Below are 22,729 nucleotides of genomic sequence, written 5' to 3'. Positions count from 1 at the left end.
GATCAACTGGGACTAGACACTCTTGACTTGGGGTTTGCCAGAGGGAAGGCCCATTAGCAGCAGCTATGGTCCGTGCTCTGGACTCTGGCTCACGTGCAGTTCATTCCCTGCACACTCTGGGTCCTTGACCCGTCCTTTCCAACGAGTGGCAGGAGAGGAGCAACTGCCCGTTCACCAGAACAGAGAGTGTCCCCTGAGGCAAGGGCACAAAGCAGAGGTTGTCTCCTGAGGCCTGGGAGAGCCAGTGTGTTATGAGGGCAGTGGTAGGATTACAGTGAGGTTCCATAAGTTGGAAAAGAAAAAGGCCTGTTTGTCGGCAGCTGTAAAGCTTTCTGTTGGTGTTGTGGACCACTGTTGACAGAAGTGAGAGAGAAATACGTCTTAGCAGAGCCAGCATAAGCCTTGGTGGACAGACCACAGCACCAATCCAATCTGGTTGGGCTACAGAGGTTTTCATGAATAGAGAGGGATCTGATGAAAGTGTAGCTCTACCCAAAGTTGATGGCCTGTATATACAGCATGGCTTTTGAAGGACCCACATTTCCTGTGTTGTCTTAGGATAGCTTCCAGTGGATATCAGGAGCCTAGTAGCTGCCCTGTGAGTACTTTGACCCTTGCAGGCTGCTGGTCACATATCATTTATGTGCTGGTGCCCCTTTAGAAACTTCTTGTCCTCTAGACACAAACCCCATGGAATCTAGTAGCAGCAATCTTGGGGCCTCCAATGAGATATGTGGGGTCCAGAGAGCACTGAATCTAAAGCTCCTCATTGTTCATTCCTGTGAAGGAAACAAGGAGAGGTATCTCCTGGGGGTCTGGGGGTGATGGTGCTATGTGAATCTGAGGTTGAAGTGGGGTGGGTGTTGTGGGAATGGTCTGTTTTTCTCTAGAATAGGGCTTTTGGGTGTGGATATGAGGATGTCAATCTAAACCCTGTCTTTGGGATGCCAAAAGATTTCCTTTGCATCTGCAGCCTCACAGCTCATTGTCAGTGGCGAAGGCTGCGTAGTGGATGGTGTACATTTTGTACTTCTTACAGTCAGTTTTTCTCAAATATAGCCATGGAGGATTCATTGTCTAAAGCCCACAGTCCTAATAGGCACCTCAGCAAGCTTGGCTGTCCCATGAAAAGTCCTAAGGATGTGGTCCTTTACAACAGTAGCAGGTCCTCGACTACTGAGCCATATCTACAGCTCAGCTGTTGCCATTTCTAACATGGTCTCCTCCATGTTGGATCAATGGTTCAGCTGTGCTCCATCTTCCATTGATGCCTTATCCTGAGGAAACTATGTTTCATTATCTTTCAAGATCACCAAGGAAATGCAAGAAAGACCCACACAGGACAAACCATGTGTAGTTAGAGAAAAGGCTGTTCCTTGGAGAGCGACTGTTTTGATAGGCAGGGGGTTGTCTGGGAACTGTTTATTGGCATGGAAGCCTAAAGCCCTTTTGCAGGATCCAGGGAGTGTTTCTACAAGTGACGTGCTCCCCATTATGCAACCTCCGCCATGTAGCTTTCCCCAAACTGACTCCTCCACTACCCATTCATAAATGAGGCAAAGTATTTCTCCATATGAGGATTCTTTGCAGTGAAAGGGGGCAGAGACATGCTATTTCCTCCTCAAGGATTTTCGGTGCATGCAAGTACCCCTTGGGGTCAGAGCTGAGAGCTGCGGGAAATTCACTGCACATTGAACAAGGACTCCACCACCACCTCCAAGCAGCAAGAATCATTGCCTCAAGAAGGTGAGTGGATGGCTCAGCAGGAGTAAGAAAGAGACTAGTTCCTGCCATTCGCACCAGCACTCCCGGGACACCCAGTCTGATACCCAAATCATCTCATCTGAGGTGGGTGTCAGTATGAAAGTGAAGGAAATGTCACGGAGGCAAAACATTGTAAAGCATGATGGCCTTTATTTCAACCGCACTCAACAAGATTCTCAGGAGGGCAAGGGCCTGGGCAGCAGAAGGCCATGGCCCCGATCTCGGACCCCAGTGGACTCAGCCTCAGATTGTCCGGCGGCCTCTCCTGAGGAGGAAACATAGAGACAAGTGGACCCTCAGAAGCCCTGTGGGAGTGGAGGGGAGGGCTGGGGTGCTCTCTGAGGGAAAGGGAGGGAGTCATTGCAGCTTGTGAGTGGTAAGAGGCAGGCTGGCTCAGAGCCCTCACCTGAAGAACTTGGACACTCGTGCCAGGGCTCTCTGGAACCGACCCTTCCAGGGCCTTCTCGGAGGAGCAGCCTTCCCGGTTCCTCTTGGCCCATTGAATGAGTTCTCCATGTTGTGAGCAAAGACAATACCTTCCTGGAAGTATTGTTGTGGGTTTCTCACAGTCTGAAAAAGAGAGTTGAGACCTCATGTTTGCTGTCCCTCATGACTGCTGTCCATTACCCCATTCGGCTACTGGTTGGGGATGGAGAAGTGGGAGCCATGGCCTGACCAAACCCCAGTATCCCCGGAGGATGTTCCAGACCAGCCCCCCCTGGAGGATGTTCCAGAGCCCATGGACACGAAACTGACCTGCCCAGGCCGTGGAAAGAAGGGAATGAAGATCATCTTCCACGAGTGTGTTCCAGCCACAGTGACTCCTAGGACTTCCTTGCACGAGAGTGTGTGATGGCAGCAGTGATCCCCTTCTCCAGGACTGACTTGGAGAGATCTGCTGAGCACGCCCCTTCACGGCACCTGCCCACTCTGCCCCTCCCCATTGTTCCTCCCTGTTTCAGTTCTGGACATCCAGCACATCCAGTGGATACATTGCTGACATGTGACCTGTCCTGTTCCTGTTCTCCCACTCCCACCTCTCCAATGTGCCTACCTCCCTTCCGCTCCCATTGTTTCTTTCTCTGCTCCTTACTCCTCCCTCCCTTCTCTTCCTCCTCAGGTGCTCTTGCCCTCTCTGTGTCTCTCTGTTTTCTCTATGCCCCCCTCCCCCGCAACAGGCTCAAGCTACATGCAGCTTCCTGAGCAGAGATGCACTAAGGGGCCTCACTCTGAGAAGAAAGCACAAGGATATTTTAGCCATATCTCATTTGGGATGACAGCATTTGATCCTTATCATTTAGTGGACTCTCCAGGTCATGGTGTGCACTGCTCTGGTTTCTTGTCTTGTGTTCTTTCCTAAGTTCTTGGAAGTGCTTTAGTGCCAGTCAATCCGGGTGTTTCGTACTCGGCTTCAAGCAGGCAGTATCATCTTTCTCCCCTCTTGATCGGTTTTATCACATTGAGTTGTGAAGATTGTAGGGGAAATCATGACTGATGCTTATGATGAAGATGTGGCATTTGTGAGGAACGGATGGCTACTCGAGTGCCTTTCAGCTCCAACTAGAGGAGGAGAATGGAGAATGGTCCCTTCGGCCTTTGAATACATGCGCTGTGTAAAGCTGCTGCTGGCCTTCAGCCATCACCTCTGTTCTACTGTCTCCATGGGCATCACTCCAGAGTTCTAGGTGGACTCCAGGTGGGAGAGACATCATGGGAAGGAACTGGGGGTGGGGTTGCCATGGAGCAGACACTGTAGGTGAAATTTGCCAGACCAAGTCTTTCTCCAGACAAGCCATCTCTGGTCCCTGAGGAGATGATTAGCAGCCCTGGAGATGTGCAAGCAGGTGTGCTGCCGCTCCTCTGTTGTGCCCTAAAGAGTAGAGTCCCTGTGCACGTTGGAGGTAAAGAGCCCACAGTTTTCATGTGTGCCTTTTCAGAATTTTCCCAAGCACCCCAATAGAAGCTTAGGAATTTCCAGGTACATTTTTGACCAAATCTCAAACCATCATCCCCCTTCCCCAAGAAATGAATAGATTTCTTGGTCCTCTCTCCTTTCCCCGTCCATGTACTCAAATGGGTTTCCTCTCACAGTGCTCCATAAGAACTTAGAATTACTGGCATGTGAACCAATGAAGGACTGAAGCGATGCTTGTCGTTTCTATTCATGCCCATCTGTGTGAATACAATATGGGGTTTGTATGTCATGATTAGATGTAAATAAAAATCTGGGTTTAATTCTCTGACCTCAATGGTGAGGACTAGAAATGAAGGCCTCATAACTTCGTCATTTTCCCAGTGTCCATATTCATGTAAGGAAAATGAAGTGGCAAGCAGGGGCTTCTTCCAAACTCCTGCAAAGAGCCCTGTGCTGATAAGAAGAACCACCTTTTGGTCCTGCATCCATAGTAGAACTCCTGGTTTCCTTGCCTGCACTGGGTGCCATCCTCAACCTCCACCTGGGGGCAGAACGAGACATGAGAACTGTCTCAGGCAGAACCCCTGAGCCCGTTATGATACAACCTCTGAGTGAGGTTTCTCAGGACTCAGGCCTCAATCCTAAGTTAAGGGCCCGTGCCAAGATTTTGTCCTGCTTTAGGACATGCCGAGAGTCTGGTTGGGAGATTCTGAAATCCGCAGTGATGTTCGAGGGACTGACACATGTGGGTAGTGCTGTGGGTTCGCTTCCTTACCAGTACTGGAGTGTGGCAGTTACCTGCTTAGGCAGGACGAGGGTCAGTAGCATCTGGCCCTGTCTCAAGGCAATAATATATGTGTCCATCATTTGACAGCATGGATCAGAAACATCAGGTCAGTGTCAGTCTGGACTGAACTATGACCCCTCACAATTTTGTTGTTGAAGTCCTGCCCCAGAGCTGACTGGATTTGGAGCCTTTAGTATGGAATTAAGGAAGAAGTTATCCCTAGGTGGGAAGCTGACTTAAGGGGATTGACGTCCTCATCTGAGGAGACAGCAGAGGACTTGCTCTGTGTGTGCAGGAATCCTGATGGAGATGCCATGGGGTGACTTGCTGAGAAGAAGGCTAAGCATGAAACCCGGCAGAAACCAAGCTGGGAACCACTTTGATCTTGGACTGGACAGTCTGCAGGACCAAGAGAAAATAAATTTCCCTTGCTCTAATCATCTTGTCTCTGATAATTTCTTATGGCAGTTTATGAAGCAGAATGATATGCCCATCTTTGGATTTCTCTGAAAAATGAGTGTGGTGTTCATTTGGATAACAAGGAAGCTTACTCCTTGAGAAACTGGTGCTGCACGGGCATTAATTTTTCCCTTTGACACTGCTTGAAAAACAAAAGCTGTCTTCATGCACCTGCGTTGAAGGGTACCATAGGTCTTCAGGGAGTGGGAGCGGTTGGGAGGTGGTGGATCATGGTAAAAGGAGTCTCACATTGTGGGATTGATTCTCATCAATGAATGATTATGGTCTGTCTGAAATTTTACTTATGTGAAACATTACATATGAGAAGAGAGTGGTTTTCATGGCAGCCTCAGTTTTATCAGGTGCAGAGATAACCAAAGGAATAGGGACGAGAGAGAATGTTGAACTTTTCAGTTGGAGTACTGTTACACAGAAGAGAGGTCAGTAGGATCCTGCCAGCCCTGAATCACACCTGGATAAATTATAGGTAATTATTTGTGGAAAGTACTACGTACAATGGTGGATCGCACTACAGCCTTGTGCCTCACAAGTAACTTCCCTGAGCCTCTTTGATTATCACCAGGGTAGCACATTCGGTTCCTAGGACACATTGCAATGCTTTAAATCTTGTTTGCTTACATACACCAGGACTAGGAACAGTGTCAGATCATAGAATAGTCCCGCCATGTGTCGTCCACTGTTACCAGCCCTCTTAGTATGAGCAGGTATGCATCTTCAAGAATTCTGCAAATATGCATTACATACATGCATATGTCCCCATGCATACACACAGTTCTGTTTTTCTTGGCATAAACATACGCCCATACTAGGTGAATTTCCCTGTCGTCTCATGGAACACCATCACATGGTGTTTGTAACATGCAATGTACTGCCTTGTTTATGTCCAGATGTAAATTTCTTGACCTGGCTCTTTATAGTTTTCAACTTTTCACACGATTCTTAAGTACCCTTGTTCCTGAGTCTGTTTCTCTAGAGGAGAAACAGGGACACAGAATTTGAAGGCCACACTAAACATACATTTAAATAAACTCAGGTGAGCGTATCTCCAAGGAGGAGTCGTGAATCTGTAAGCCCAGGGTGGTGTTCACTGTCTTCAGCCGTGTTTTTGCTGTTGTTACCCCCTTAAACTTTGCTACTTTGGTGGGTGACATATTGAGAGGTATTGAGAAAATGTCTTCTAGGTAGAAATTGAGGTCCCAGGGTGGGTGGGTCATCCCAGGTAAGCAGTACTAAGAGGTGGCCTCCAGGACCTGCACCAGCGTGAGATCAGGAAAGTCACAAGGACAGCAGAGAGGAATGGAAGAAGATTGGGGACTATGGGGTTGCTGGCTCTCAGGAAACTCTTCAGGCTTGGTGTTTGTCATTGAGTCAAGGATGTGTTCTAGAGGAGTAGCTCTCTGGTATGTGTGAAGATTTGGCTTCAGTGTGGAGGGAGGAGGAAGAACAGCTCTGGAGGGACAAGACCAGGCAGCTGCAGTGAGTTTGACCCTGAAGACAGGCAGCTGCCTTTTCCTCCATGGTATGTTTGCAGGATTTAAACAGGGCTACCAGGAGGCAGCAGGGTACATCTTCATGTCTCATACAGACTCTGGGACTATGGATGCTCAAAATGATAGTGCTTGATCAACAATTGGACTGACCCATTGTTCAGCCCTTGAGATACTTGCAGGGCATATCAGGAATGGTCTGGAGTCTGTGAGGTCTGTCTTGTGACTTCAGGGGTGATGATTTCTAAGGACCACCCACACTGTAGCTCTGAGCTTTAAATATTGACCATCTTGGATATGATGGGAGGAGCAGGTCAGGAAGTTAAATAGCATCTTAGCATATGGACTTACAGAGTAGGGATCATCAGAGACAGACCTTCATGAGTGCAATAATCTTAGGAACCTTGCAGCTGGACTGCAGTGTCCGAGTCTCCTAAGCTTTGGGATCAGAGAATGTGCAGGTGTTCAGGATTTCAGAGAGCTCTCAATGAAAGGTTTCACTGTAACGTGATACTGAATGTCAGCTCTGGAAACTGTACCACCTTGTTCAAGGTCACAGAGAGATATGGTATCACAGGCAAGAGAGTCAAATGAGAACACTATGAGTGTGACTAGTGGTGACACATGAATCATGCCTCCTAGCAACTCACAGGGTCCAGAAACCAAGGGACTGTGAAAGGTCCCTCATGAAAAGGAGAGAGCAGGAGGGTGTTTTTAGCTAGGTAGGGCACCAAAATCAGTGGCTTTCTGTCAAGTCAGCCAGGACTGAGCTGGTATAGGTGGGACATCTTACTCTGGGGAATGGAGACTGGGGATTCTGGAACTCTTTCTGTGTGCAGGGCAGGGATAAAGTGATGAGAGCTGCTTATTATGAAGCCCCACTGCATTAAGACCGTTGCTGCCTACTGGAATTTTGTTTGTCCAGTGACACCTCCTCCTTAGCCATGTTATTGGTAGAGGGTGGTCCCCTCCCTTTAAAGGTCCTCTTTCCTGCAATGTCCTGAGGGCTGAAAGGAGCAGGAAGCTTCAGAACCTCAACTCTTGGGCCTGTGCTAATTTGGTTACCCAGGATTCATTTCTCGAATGCCCAAAATCTGTATAGAAATTGGCTCTCTACCTGCACACCCAGTGTCCAACATCTACTCTGTGGGTGTCTGGGTTTCCAGTTGGGGGCAGCAAATGGGAGAGTATGTGTTATTGTTTCAGAGCAGAATCTAGGAGCCTCACAATTTAGCGGATACAAAATTACCACCTCATTTGGTCAGTACAAGGTGCCCTAAGACAAGTACTTCTTGTTCCCAAATCAGCAAGACAAAGCTCTTCCCTAGAGTGGAGTCTGATTATGGCAATTATGGCAGTGTCCCTAACAGAAGCCACACATCAGTGTGCAACAGCAATGGCTGTACAAAGAGTACGTTATGTGTGATTGGGCTTGTGCACTCCTGCATGCACTCACAAGCAGAGCAGAAGCAGTGAACGTCCGAATATCTGGAGTGCTGTGGGAAAAAAGAAGGGGGTGGGAGGGGAATTGGGAAACAATAGGAAAACAGACAGGAATGGAAAGGGAGGGCAGAAGACAGGCTTCCAGGGGGAGATAGAGAAACATTTGCTCTCTGCATCAGCATCATGGCCTCATTCTGCTTTTGATAAGGCTCCTCCAACCACCCAGAATTGCTTGCAAATGTATCCACTCTGATCTGTTCCCTGTCCAGAGAACAATTGCTTTTGTGCTATGTGCTGGGAAGATTAGCCTGCAGCTAATTGTGAGCATTGCAGACCCAGAAAGCCAATGAAAGTCCTTGTAGGGAAAGGGTGGGTCTAGAGGGAACTGTAAGTGCCAAGGACCCCAGGGGGAGGAGAATTGGAGGATCTCTGTGTCCACTGAAGGTGAACTAGAGACCCTTGTGTAGATTCCCAAGGATAGATTGATGGTGTGTGGAGTGAGAGGTAAAGTCTCTTATAGAATCCTTTCATTTGGAAATGCCTGATGGAAGAGAAGCCTCCACAGGCTGGTGAGGAATATATCCAGCCATGTAGATTTTGGGCTTTCTTAATGAACCATCTAAGGGTCATGACAGAAAGGTTAAATCAAGGCACACCTGAGTGGCTTCCCAAGTGGCAGTGCACAGATCATATCCTCTGTGGCCTGGTGGAACCTGAAGGAGTCATATAGTCGTGACATTGATAATACTTAATCCATTCACCAGCCTGGCCTCAAAAAAGGACAGAGTTCCCAGCTCTTATGGAAACCACGGCAAGAAGCAGAGTCTTAGGTTCAGGTCAAAAAGATGCCAAATACATCCTTAGATAGTTCAATTGTGTGGATTTCTACCGGTCTTGCCAGGTGGTGTCAGTCAAGTTCATGGAAGAACTGACCCAGTCCAGAGCATCACATGACTCACAGAGATGACTCATACCAAACCTGGGACTTGACCCTGAGTCTGACTGAGAGGTGTGCACACCCCGTGTCCTCTGAGCCACATGAAACTCTCCCAGTCTGACTCAGGCCCTCTGTCCCTTGCCCACAGTCCCAGCCCTCGGGTAGTCCTGTTATCTTCAGCATTAGTGACTGACATGTAGTACATCTAACCAAATATACCAGCATTACAGAATAGTTATTCTCCCAGAGTTTCTAGGGCCAGGGATTCTGCATGACTTGTCTAGGTCCTCCACTTTTCACCCTTTCTGACTCCTACTTGTAATGAAATTGTCAGATGCCCACGGACTGTGACATCATAGGTGGACTGAAGGTGAGCCAGGTGTTGACAGGATCCAGTTGCTAATGGGCTGCAGCATGAGGGCCTTAGCCTGTTTCTGTCTGATAGATGTATGACTGCCACCCACTCATTGTAAGCTGTTCATCTCCACAGGGACATGTGCAGTTAGTACTGGAGGGAGGAAGTTTGCCTGTTAGGGGAGGCTTAGTCTTGTGACAGCCTGCCCTTGGGCAGCAATGACTTACTACTATAGTTTCCAAATGCTGTTGGCTACAAGCATGGCTTGGGTTGGGCCCATTTCATTAGGACAAAAGTGCCTGGAAGGAGGTTGTCACTGAGGGCTGTGCTAGAAGTGTCCTTACCACACGTTTCTGCACTATTTGGAATATGCAGTAATGAAAGGTGGTAGGGGGACCTGTTCAAAGAAGGAAGGAAGGGATTAAATGTAGATCTGAGAACACTGAATGCATTCCTAATACTTAAGGGGCCATTCCAGGGAAAGAAGCAGCATTTAGAGCAACACAAACTAGGTAACCAGTGAGGTTCCCATGTTATTTTCTGTGTTTCTTTTTGAGGAGTTGAGGTGTTGCCATGAAAAGTATTCTAAAAATGGAAACCATAAGACCAAGTGGAGGTCCCATGGCCACTGCACACTTCATTAGAGAGCCTAGTGCATCATGGCGAGGGCCTTGTTGAACTAAAGGCAATCTCATCAGCCCAACAGTTTCATTTGGCATGATTCCCAGTACCCAGTGAGCCAGAATCCCTAATCAGAGCCTTTGCCAAGATCCAACCAGTTTTTGTGCCAGTAGTGTGGATGCGGTGGATTTTCTCAGCACCTAGATGCAGAGGGAGATCACCCTGTGCTGTAATTTTACTGAATTCTCTTCCAAAGCAGAAATAGGTGACACATTGTGACATAAACAACCAGACGTGATGAATGATGGAACTCTGTTCTGTGAGGTCATTGTTGTCATAATATAGGTTATCACTCCCCTCTACACCCTCAATGTGGTTTCTGGTTTCTGGGACATTGTTTCTCCTTCTGACCCAGCTCCACAGCCTGCAGCCCACAGCCTTCTTGTTCAGCACTAGAGATGTCACTCAGTCCCTTATGGAGACGACCACTCTCGATAAAATATTTGATATTTGGTTTCTTTATGTCTCAGAGTCACTTACTGTCGCCTTCACCAAAACACACAAACCATATACTGAGGAGATGATAGGAGGACCAAAAAATATTATAAAGCCAAATCACAGAAGTGTGCTTAGCAGTTGGGCGACTTGGATAGTAAGGACTGGGAGCAGCAGACAGAACTTGGTCAACATCTGGGAGTCACGTCTGTGGCACTGTTGATCTTTGAGATTCTGAGTGTGTCTGTTGGGAAGGAGAAAAGAGGGACAGTTGTCCTTGAGTACCTTGAGGAATTGACACATGGGCTATGGTTCTCTTGGGACATAAATGGAGACAGTTAGACTTGCTGCTATGAGAGAGGCAGAGACTGTGTTCACAAATATCTATAATTCTAGGACTCAGAAGGTGGTGGTGGAGGATCAGAAACTCAAGGTCATGATAGTGATGTCTATACCAGCATGGGCTCAAGGCCTTGTCTTGAAACAAAGATAAGGAGAGGAAAGGAATTCCTCTGATAAGGGAGACTACAATGGTTAATAGAAAATCCAGTGTTTTAATCAGAGTCAGTCCTCTTCAGGAAAGCCATCAAAGCCTGCTCTGACATTTGCTGCCTTTTACCAAGTGCTTATTGGGAGGTTGATGTGGATACAGTGGGTCCAGGGCTGTATTCATGGTCCCCGGGACCCAGTGACTTCAACGTATCCTACTGATATGGGCCATCATAGCCAGCCCATATCTATATTCATTTCACAGAGCAGTGCCATCCAGAGAGCTGGGTCACTAGCCTTTTGTGGGCAGTGATCAATCACCTTGGTGGGAAAACAGACTCACATGTTTTTGAGTTTGCTTATCATGGGGAAGAAAGGGCGATCCAGCCACCTTCGCTGTCAAGCTAGGACTCCAGCCTTTTCCCTGCAGGGGAACATCTCCAGACAGCCACAGTTTCCCTCATACAGGAAGGTCCTGTCTCAGCCACAGCAGGTAGAGACATTCAGATTATTCCAGAAGTGTGCTGTGCATTTGGTATAGAAAAGAGTTAGTGTCAGAGGTGTGCAATCCCCTTGACCTGTTGTGTTGGTGAAGACTGAGATCCAGTCCTCTCTGTGAATTCCATCCCTGTGTCCCTGTCCCAGTGTCCCACCGCCCCTTCTGCAGATAAGTACATGCTGGCCAAGCACTTGATACATTTTCCTCACTCCTTTGGACCTTGGGATGCCTCACTGACTTGTCTATCTGTTTCTCGTCCTGTCCTCCTTTCTCTCCCAAGTCCGTTCTAATCAAGCATACTACACCAAGGCCAATGGTGAAACGACTTATTGAAAGTGGTTTTCCCTACCATTTAGAATCCTCTAGCAATGATTATCTAAGGCTTAAGACTTGGCAGAAGGGTGAGTTTGGGATTGTTAACATCACATTTACCAAAAGAAAAACACAGTCACTTGTCACTCACGTCTTTCTAGTTTCCAGCTCCATCCACATGTTGACAATTTCAGCAAACAGATAGGGAGACTCTTCCTGTATCTTAAATGGCCCATAAGCTCTCCATGACTAAAGCCCAAGGCCCACCAAGGATCTGTAATCAGACTCCAGGTTTCTCTTCCTTGAATTGGTGGCAGCCAAGAGGCTCCAGAGGGAAGCAAAGTGGCAGGAACTGTCTCACACTACCCTGAAGCCTGGAGCTGAAAATCTTTTTCTCTTTCTTGTACTCAACATGCTGTCATACCTTTTGTTTAGTAACTGGTGTTTATTGGTTGTACATAGAACTGAGTTTTATTCCGACAGTGTCATTCAAGTATAGGAGGAAGCTTGCCTCCACAACCCCTATTCTTCCTCCTGTTTTCCTCCAATTTATGGCAAGCGCCTCAATTTCTTCTAATCTGTTTCACTTCTTCTTTGATGTTATTTAGACATCCATGATTTTATGTATGTATGTATATACATACATACATACATATATATATATATATATATATATATATATATATATATATATATATATATATATGTTAGGATTCCCAAATGCGAGAAAACATGTAAAATTTATCTGTCTGACTTACTTAACTTAAAATACTACACTCCAAATGCAGAAGAATAAGGCTAGATCCCACTTCTCTGTGGAGAAACCCATGGCAAGTGAATGACTAGGTTTACTGTAAGACCTGAAACCCTGATAATGCTAGAGGCAGATAGCATCACAGACAAGGATTTCCTGAAAAGACCTGTGCTTGTTTAGCAAATGAGGCCAGCAGAAAATGGAGCAGTTAATCCACTGAAGAGACATCATGCAGAATGGGGGAAAATCTTCACTAACCAGTCCTGGTAGAAGAGAACTACCTAGCTGTTCAGTATTGAAAAAGGGCAGCATGCCTGAGGATCTCTCCATGGTCCTGATCTTGAGGATGCTCTGGCCTAGCGTGTAGCTGAGCTGGAGAAGAGCTTGCTAGAACATGATTGGCCTTGAGACCATGACATCTCAGATCCAGAACAATGATGTTTGTCAGAAGCAGCTCTTTGTTTGGCTGTAACTCTTGTGAAGAGTATCACCCTATCTAACCCAGGCTGACCTTGAACTCAGAATCCTTCTGTCTCAGCCTCCCTATGCTGAGGATAGACGCATACACCAACACAACCAATGTAATGTATGGTTCTAATCTGCAGTAGGAGGAGAAAGAATTTGAAGGTGCACCATGTGCAAACATTTCAAAATAGAGGTATCCTTGCTGGCTGCTGTTTCCAAGAGCATCTGAACTAGTACCTGCCTGTAGTGTATGTTACCAGCTGGAATTCTTACAGTTTGTAGTGTCTCCCAGTTTACAACAGGATACAGGCAGCTGATTTCTATTCTGTTTCCATTCTGACTCGTGACACGGTACTCTTACTCCTTTTGAGATGGCCATTTCATTTCAATATCTTCCATTCTCAAATCAGTCGTGTTCTCTTCCATTGTAGCTTATTCCTTTTTGTTCATTTTTTCTACTTTTGCCATCAGAGTTCTCAGTGTGCTCCAATGTGTTTCTTCTGCATGGGTGAAATGAAGACTGTGTTGCTCTCAGGCTCATTCTTCTGTTTGCTATCCATTTCTTCTGATTCTTTGGATGATTTCCAATCCACTGGCATAGTGGCAGTTTCTTCATTCTCATAATAACCACGCAAGGCTGGCAAGATTTACCTGGATATTCTGCTGGAAATAAAGTATCCATGAGGCTTCAGGGATTTTCCCTCCAGAATCTAACAGGTATGTCAATGTGTGTATGCCCACCCTAATGCTATGCAAATACCTGGGGCCATGACAGACTGTTCCCCATCAGTAATTCTGCTCCACACCTACTTTCTCTCTGGTGTAGACAGAAGAAATCACACAGAATTATAGATTGACATAAACTGGTGTTTGGGAACATACCTGCCACCCTATTACGGGAGACTGGATCCGGAGTTTTGTAAGTTTGAAGACAACATGGGATACATACCAAGTTTCAGATCTTAGTCACTTCTCTATTGTTGTGAGGAGACATCATAACCAAAGCAACTTATGAGAGAAAGAAGCATTTTGTTGGGTTTTTGTTTTCAGTTTCATAGGTAAAGTCCTCATCATCATGGTAGGGATCCTGGTCACAGGCAGGTAGACATGGTTCTGAGCAGATAACACACAGGCGGCCATGGTGCTGGAGCAGTAGCTGCAAACTTACATGTTGAGACAACAACCAGAATGGCAAGAGAGCCAGAGCTGGCCCTATGGTGTGGTGTGGACTTTTGAAACCTCCAAGCCCACTCCTAGGGACACAGCTACTCCACCAAGGCCATATCTCCTAATCCTTCCCAAATGGTCCCACCAACTGAAACCAAATATTCAAACACATGAGCCTGTGGAGGTCATAGGCCTTCACAACATCACAGCTACAGCTGGGCATAGTGAGAATGTATCTAAAAAACACTCCCAATTCTCAAGACAACCAAGGGAAGCCCAAGCAATTGAAGCTCCCCAAACATTGCTACCACTAACTCACTGTTAGAAACAGCCTGATCTACTGTCCCCACATCCTCAAAAGTGTCTGACTCTCAGCAAACCCCATGAGAGAGAACATCACAGAGGGGCCCCAGAAAAGGTGTGATGAACAGAATGCTGTGTGATCCTTGAGAGATATGGGGGCCAGGGCCAGATTTGCCACTGACTGTGACTGTTACTTAGACCATTTCTTAGCTGCCTCTCCAGGCCTGTTACATTAAATAGTTTTCAGTGCAGCAGCAAGTGTTGATGGCTGGAGAATCGTGTGATTTCAGCTGAGGTGAAAAGGTTGTGCTATCCCCAAGGCAACCATTTAGCCAGCACACATTCCTCCTCTCTGCCCTCTCGGTTCTGTGAATTACATCAGGACTTCATGTAGGCATAAAGGAGCAATAAATATCCTAAAATATAAGAAAGGCACAGAACTCAATAGCAAAGGAAACCTACAGATATCCCTGTTTGAAAATTGACTGAGAACCTGTGTAAACATTGTTAAAAGGAGATATACAAATGGTCAACAGATAGGGACAAAGGTTCTTGGCAATAATCATCAGAAGAATGGGAATCAAATTTGCAGTGAGAGATCATCTCACCTTTTGTGCAGGGCTTGTCATCAGAGATGGGAATTAGAGCCAACAAGGAGCAGAGTACAAGATTGTTAAAGTGTGAATTGGTACAGCAGCTATTGAAAACACAGTGCATGTGTCTCCAGACATTAACGTTAGAACTACTATGCATTTTAGCTGTACCTGTACTGGGGGTATATCCCAAAGCCCTAAAGTCAGTGCTCCAAAACTATCTAAATTACCACACTGACTGAGGCATCACCTACAGTACCTGTCCTAGGAACATAATCTAAATGTCTGGTAGTGGATAAACACATCAAGAATATATCTGGATCTGGGGGCAAACCTGCAACTACAGGCACTTGGAAGGCTGTGCCAGAAGGATAATAAGTTGATGACTTGCCTGGGCTACAGAATGAGCTTAAGTACAAATGTTGTGCAAATTAGTGAGATACAGTTGCATTTCCTTCAGTTGTAAAATGGACTGGGAATTTAGCCAATTGACAGAGTATTTACTTGCCAAGTGCAAAGACTACATTCAATCCATGGGCTCTGTAAAAACTACTCCTCCTCTCTATGCACATTGACATTTGTAACACACGAAATAAAACATCATTTGACCACAGACAGAAATCTTGGCATGCCCAGGGGTTGACTGTTGTTTACAACAACATTGGTACAATGAGAATGAAAGAAAAAAAAATAATCTGTTACCTGCTTTCCAAAGATAAGGAAAGTGTACAATAGTGGTTGCCAGTGACCTGAAGGTGGCATAGAGATGACAATGTGAACATAGAGGTATAAATGACAGCTTAAGTGCACAAACTTATTTTTTATTTTAAGTATATAATGTATACTATACCTTGGTATCCTACTTTGAAGGTTGTAAATATGATCACTGAGTGAATAATAAATAGTCTGGGCTAGCTCTATATAACTTATTTTACCATTTAAACACTTTCTACTTTTGCTTCCTTTATGAAACAAAATTATAAATTTAGGTATATATCAAAAAGGTATGTTCAACATCTATGTGTTTACGACTTCACTGTGTACGGGAAATGTGCATGGTGGAAGACCGTAAATGCTTTCTCCACAGAAGAATAATGGTGACTCTGGAGGGTGACTGATAGGATTTAGCTTGATGGTGATGTCACAATGGTTTACACACTTGGAAACCCTACATGCAGACAATTTTTATTTTTAGATTTTTTATTTTTGAGAAAGCTAAGGGGGACACATAGACACAGCTGTGAGAACCCAGGGCTCAAACTCTACAAGCGCTGAGCCCTTAGAAGTGGCAACACTTGCACTGGCCCTGCCCTAGTTCACAGGCTAGGAGAAGAGAGTGCTCTTGGAGAGAGTATAGAGAGTCACTTGTGACTGGGGTTGGCAGTGGCAAGTATCTTCTCCCAGGAAGTCTGGACTCTGTAGTTCTGTAGAGTGGGAGGCAGGACACAGGGCCAGCAAAGCCTAGAACTGTGTGTCTCAACCGTCCTTATGTTGTAATCCCTTAGTACAGTTCGTCACCTGGTGGTGACCCCAACCATAAAATTATTCTCTACTTCATAACTCCAAGTTTGCTGCTGTTATGAATCATAACGTAAATATGCGGTATGTAGAATGTTTGCTATGTAACCTCCAAAGGGTCGAGACACACAGATTGAGGACTGCTGACCTAAAAGGACCATGCTAGGTGATTGTGGCAAGAGCTGAGGTCAGCAGAAGAGGTACATCATTTGGAGAACAAAATGTAGTGCTGAATATCCCAGTGAGCCCTGTGTCGGCAGTGGACAGCTAGTTCTGTGGTCACGATTAGTCAGCTTGGGAGGTGTTGGGCAGGATGGATCTGTGTCTGGTAGGAGGGACAGATGTGAAGGCTTCTCATGCATCTGTCCAGCTGCCTTTATCCCACCTCTGCTCCTGGGTTCTAGCTCAGCTACTGAGAGGAACCAAATTTCACCAATTATTCCAATAGACATTCTTTGTTTCATTTCTATCTCTTCTCCCTTTCTTCTCCACTCCCTTCTCACTCCCCCTTCTCATTCACACACATGGACATGGAGAGGTTGACAAACTCAGAAGGCATAACCTCTGGGCAGACTTTCTTTCTCTTGGAAGGTAGACTTCTAATTCTCTTTTGGGTTGGAAGGGCCGAGCCTGTTCCTGAGGTTCGGCTAGGACTGGAGAAGTTGTGACACAGAGCTCACATTCTCAGCTGAGTTTGGATCTACTTGACCCGAATGGGGGTCATCTGAGAAGAGGGAACCGCAGTGGAGGAAATCCTTCCATCAGACTGGCGTGCAGGTCTCCTTGATGAACACTTGCTGGCAGAGGACCCAGTCATCTGGGGCTGTGCCATCCATGGGCAAGGGATCCTGTGCTATGTAAGCAGAGTAAAGAAAGTAGCCCGAGAAAACCATAAAAGCTCGGCAGCAAGCAGCCTTTTCTATGGCCTCTGCTTCAGTTCCCGCCTTGAGTTTCTGTCTGTCTTCAATCAATTCTGGGAACCTAAGACGTGTGTTGAAACAAACCCCTTCTCCCCAGCTTGCTTTAAGTCTATGGGGTTAATAGAAACCAATATCACAGGACCAAAGTCAGTAGACAGAGGACTTGTCGGGGGAGATGATGCTCAGCCCATCAGACCTGCCACAGAAAGATCACTTCTAAGTCATTGATCACAGTGGAATTAGCTACTTGGTGATGGTGATTCTGTGATGTCGATTGGACTGGATTTGGAACCAACCGGGAGACACAACTCCGGGGATGTCTGGGAGGATGTTCCCAGAAACATTTATCTGTGGAGAGAGTGACTGCCTGGGAGTGTGGACTGCATTGATACATGGACTGGGTTCCAGGGTTGAATAAAAGTGAAAAAGCAATTTCCAGTGTCCCCTCCTCCATGCATTCTGTTTTTTCCCAGTTGTGGAGTCTCGGCTGCCTGCTCCTGCCAATGTGAAATCTTCCACATTATCCTCCAGCCTGGATTAGACCCTTTTCATCTGTGAGCTAAAATATATTCTTTCTGTGAGCTATTTTTGAAAGCAATGAAAAACATAACCAATACAAACTCCAACTATTCTCTATCTGTGGGTCCCACGCTGGCTGTCCTACAAAAGTAGAGAAGAAGGGCTTGAGGCTTGAAATTCTGTTGTCTCCCTGTCCACTTTCTGGCCTCTGAGAAGCCCTTCCTTCTCTCAGCAAGGAAGGACTCCCCCCTTCTCAGCAAGGAAGGACAATGGTTTCTCACAACTGGTCCTGGTCAAGCATTTTTTTTTACTCCATTAGTTTGAAGCATACAGGAGACTGTCATTTGAAAGGGAAGGGGTATTTGTGTTTTCTGTGTCCTATTTAAGTCTTCCTGTAGTGAAAATACATTGTATAGGTCAGTAAAACTGCCTAAGGTTAAAGATGAGTTGTGTTTTATCCTCAATGCAGCCTTGCCCTGGGATAAATGTTTCAGGACCTTTCAGGGTCGCCCTAGGAAGACAAGAAACCCTCATAACGTGGAGAGTGCCCTTGCGTAGTAGAGACAAACAAGGCTGTTTTTTGGCCCCTGTCTTATCTCGAGGAGCTGTGGGCGCTTGGGTGGTGTTTTGAGCACAAATCTAAAGCCCTTTTAGGGGCTCCACATATTCTTTGTGTATGCGTCCCTCCCCATAGTCTCTGCTCCAGACTTGTCAGCTATGAAGTCTGCATAGACTACAAGGGGAGAGGCCTGCAAGCTGCTCCTCCTGGGTGTATGGAATATGGGGGTCAGAGGTGCCAGCTGTGAGAAAGAAACAGTTTTGAGTGAGACTGCTTTGCTTCAAAGACGGGAGCAAGTGTCATTGCCTCAGAGGGGGACCTGATGTCCTTAGAGAACTCAGAAAGACACTTGCTCTCCCCTCCAAGACATCCCACCCACATCACCAAGACATCATCTCCCAGCACATCTTAAGTTGATGTCAGTAGGAAATATGACTAAAATATAATGAAGCCAAAACATTGTAAAGTTTGACGGCCTTTATTTCAATGGCACTGAACAAGATTCTCAGGAGGGCAAGGGCCTGGGCAGCAGAAGGCCATGGCCCCGTTCTCGGACCCCAGTGGACTCAGGCTTTTTCTATCTGGTGGCCTCTCCTGAGAAGGACACAGAGAGACAAGTGGACCCTCAGAAGCCCTGTGGGAATGGAGAAGAGGGCCTGGGTGTTCTCTAGGGGAGAGGGAGAGAGTCATTGCAGCTTGCTGTGAGTGGTAAGAGGCAGGCTGGCTCAGAGCCCTCACCTGAAGAACTTGGACACACGTGCCAGGGCTCTATGGAACCGACCCTTCCAGGGCCTTCTCGGAGAAGCAGCCTTCCCAGTTCCCCTTGGGCCATTGGATGAGTTCTTCATGATGTGAGCAAAGACAATACCTTCCTGGAAGTATTGTTGTGGGTTTCTCACAGTCTGAAAAAGAGAGTTGAGACTTCATGTTTGCGGTCCCTCATGACTGCTGTCCATTACCTCATGTGGGTACTGAATGTGTATCTGCACTACTGCTTGAGGTGCTGAGGATGGAGAAGTTGGGAGCCCTGACCTGATGAACCCCATTCCCCTGGAGGATGTTCCAGAGCACATGAACATGAAACTCACCTGCCCAGGCGGTGGAAAGAAGGGAAAGAATGTCATCTTCCTAGAGAGTGACACCCCACTCAGGACATTTATCCACAGTTCTGCTGAGGTCCCCGCTGTGCTGGCTGTGGAACTGAGACCTGCCCCCTGCATAGCCCTAATCTCCACCCCTCCACAGCACTAAGCCCCATTGTTCCTGCCCATGATTCCTCCCTGCTTTCAGTTCAGTACATTGTGCTCAACCAGTAGATACATTTCTGGTGCATGGCCTTCGTCCTAACTCCCGCCCCCAGAACTTTCTGTTTCTTCCTCTGCATTTCACCTTCACTCTGGCCAGCTCAGCAGCCTGAATGAAGTTCTGCAGGCTGAACTGAAAATGCCGAGGTCTTCGGGTACATGGTGAGTTCCCTGTGCGCGGGGTCTCCACTGACCAAAGTGCTCCTGAGGCCTGTCTGTGGTTGCCCCGTTTAGTTAGGACTGTGAGGTTTCTCATGGCGCTCTCTTGGTGCATGGTCCAAATTGTTCATAAAATTCGAGAACAAGGTCTGGGCATGGCGCTCTGAGGCAGGAAGGCCTGGACCCTACTTCTTCTCTCTGATGTGTTTACTGTGTGTAGGTTACCCGCATATCTGAGCGTCTGCTTTGGTGAATGATGGAAAGTATTTGGGGACTGCAGAGTGTGTACAATGTGCAGGATAGTCCTCAGGTCGTAGGTATTAAAGGTTAGCAGTTTACTCTTAGAATCGAGATTCACTTTGGGTTACATCTTGGAATCTGTTGGAGCCATCGATCTTTGCTTTTTTCCCCTCAGGGCATCCACTTTTTCTGTCCCATTTCCTAATAGAATTATCGTGGAGCCTTTGTAGTGCTGTCTGTGACCTGCCTCTGATCTCACTGGTGTGTGTGTCCTGTCCTAAGGTGACTCCGTGCTGTGGTGCTTACCTCCGTGTTGCAGCATGATAGTGAAATGCTGGGGTTCAGACATTCTCCATCGTTGTCCTCTTCCAAATGTCCTTGGCCCTTGTGTGTGTCATAAGCACTGCTATAGAACTTTGAGCGATAACTTTTCCTTTTCTTGATGATTACAGAGAGTGGAAACCTTTTGAGTGCTTTAAACAGTGAGCATAGCATAGTTTATTTTAATTTCTATTAACAAGATTTTAGTAGTTTTCTGTAAACAAATGTTCCAGTGCTTGTGCCCACATTCTTCACAGATATTTCGTTTATTTTAATGTTTTTGTAGATGTCATTTAAAACCGTTTGGGTCTCCAAATTATAGAAACAATCTCCTTAATTGTTTCTAGTATATTGAATTTTAGTGGAATTTTACATACTAAATTTTCTATTCAAATACTTTGTACAGAGTTTCTAACATTTAGAGACAATTTTTATCTGGAATATGTAGTGTTGAGGTGAGCAGGCCTGCTTTTTGTCCCATCCGACTCCCGCACAGCTAGCTTAGCCCCAGAAATAATCACACAGAAACCATATTCATTTAAACACTGCCTTGTCCATTAGGTTCAGCCTCTTATTGGATAGTTCTCATATCTTGATTAACCCATTTCTAATAATGTGTGTAGCACCACGAGGTGGTGGCTTACCAGGAAGATTCTAACCTACATCCATCTTGGGCTGGAGCTTTATGGCGTCTGCCTGACTCTGCTTTCTACCCAGCATCCTGTTCTGTTTACTTTGCCTACCAAATTTTCTGCCCTCTCAAAAAGCCTAGGCAGTTTCTTTATTTAACTAATGAAATCAACACAAAACAGAAGACACTCCTACATTAGGAATATGGAGTATTTCTTGTATCAAATATGTCACTTTTAACGGAAGATTATCCAGACATGTTTTTTTTTTGTTTAATGGAATGCAGTTACTAAACAGTTCATAATTGGACAAAATGCAGAAAACATTGACTGTAGAGTGTTCAGCCATAAATGAGATATCTGTGTCATATGATCCCCTTTCCCTCTACTCCTCTCCACTCTGGTCTACCCCACCCCCACTCCACCAAGATTCAGGGAACTTTCTAAAGAGAAGGCAAGGATAGTATAAGACTCAAATTCAGGGAAAACCAGAACTAACAGTATCTTCTGCTTATCACAGAATCACTTACTTTTGAACTCATAGCACATAAGCTGCAGACCATCAAATCACTCAATAATCCAGCATGGTTGGGAGAGGAGGTCATGAGTCTGCACACCTCCTTGGAAAGTTATGGACATTTCATAGATTTGGGGGTTAGGGAGAATTGATTTTTTCTTAAAGTGTGGCCTTAGTCTGTCATGCTCCTGTGGTTGGCCCTACACCCAGGATTGCAAATTTGTTTCAGTGGATTATTAAAGAAAAACAAAGAGGACACAGAGTTTGGAGGGGTGGAAAGGTAGATGGTGAACATAGGAAGAATTAAGGGAGGAGTGGGGTCTGAATATTTTAAAAACTCATTGTATTGATGTCTCACAGGGTTGATAAAAATATACAAAAAGGAGGACATGGCTGGGATGGGTCTGAGAGGAACTGAGGGAGGAGTCAGGTAGAGTATTATCAAAATACATTGCTTGCATATATAAAATTCTCAAAGAATTAATAAAAATATACTAAAATATATAACCAAATGGCATTCTTTTACTTCCTCCCTTTCAATCTGTATGCCTTTTTATTTATTTTGAGGGTTTTTTTTTGTTTCTATGTGGCAGCTATGGCCTAAAGTTTAATGTATGCATGTGGTTTAATTTGTATAGAGAGACATTCGAGCTCATTTCTGATTTTTTCGATGGAGTATCCTGTCTTTTCAATATCACATGTTTTCTTTCATCCATACAATCTAATTAGTGTATACATGTATATAGACATACATACATCAAAGCTAAAGAGACAACATTTAGAGAAAGAAAAGAAAATAAAGTGTGGTAGAAACAAGAGAGTGATAAAGGAAAATAAAGATGAATATATTTTTCTCATGTATAGAGTCTTCATTCAATTGTATGTGTATACATGTATGTGTGTGTGTGCATGTGCATGTATATAACATGAAAGTAGAAGAGGAACTGTTTGGGGGTAAGAAGAGGACTGGGTAGAAGATGAGCACGTGCGTGCAATGGAGGGATATATGAGTAAAGCACTGTGTTAACCATGTGAAAATGTCAGAACTCATCCAGCATTTTGAATGCTAAATAAAAATTATAAGATAATTAGACTATAAAAGTTAATGAAAAAGAATTATTTACTTTTTCACCAGTAAGTATATTTCTAGCAATGGATTTTTTTGGTAGATACATTT

At 45.5% G+C, this 22,729-nt stretch overlaps 2 protein-coding genes across 6 annotated transcripts in view; both read left to right on the top strand.

Moving 5' to 3' along the window:
• Nucleotides 1-22,729, top strand: part of LOC130868466 (doublesex- and mab-3-related transcription factor C1-like) — a 177,998-nt gene that overhangs the window by 2,571 nt on the left and 152,698 nt on the right. The gene's annotated exons all lie outside the window — the stretch shown is intronic.
• Nucleotides 1-22,729, top strand: part of LOC130867536 (doublesex- and mab-3-related transcription factor C1-like) — a 185,098-nt gene that overhangs the window by 157,773 nt on the left and 4,596 nt on the right. The window lies entirely within an intron of this gene.

This window comes from Chionomys nivalis, chromosome X (assembly GCF_950005125.1).
Source record: "Chionomys nivalis chromosome X, mChiNiv1.1, whole genome shotgun sequence".
Taxonomy (NCBI): domain Eukaryota; kingdom Metazoa; phylum Chordata; class Mammalia; order Rodentia; family Cricetidae; genus Chionomys; species Chionomys nivalis.
The sequence above is the reverse complement of the archived record's forward strand: the minus strand, read 5'-3'. Positions and strand labels throughout refer to the sequence as shown.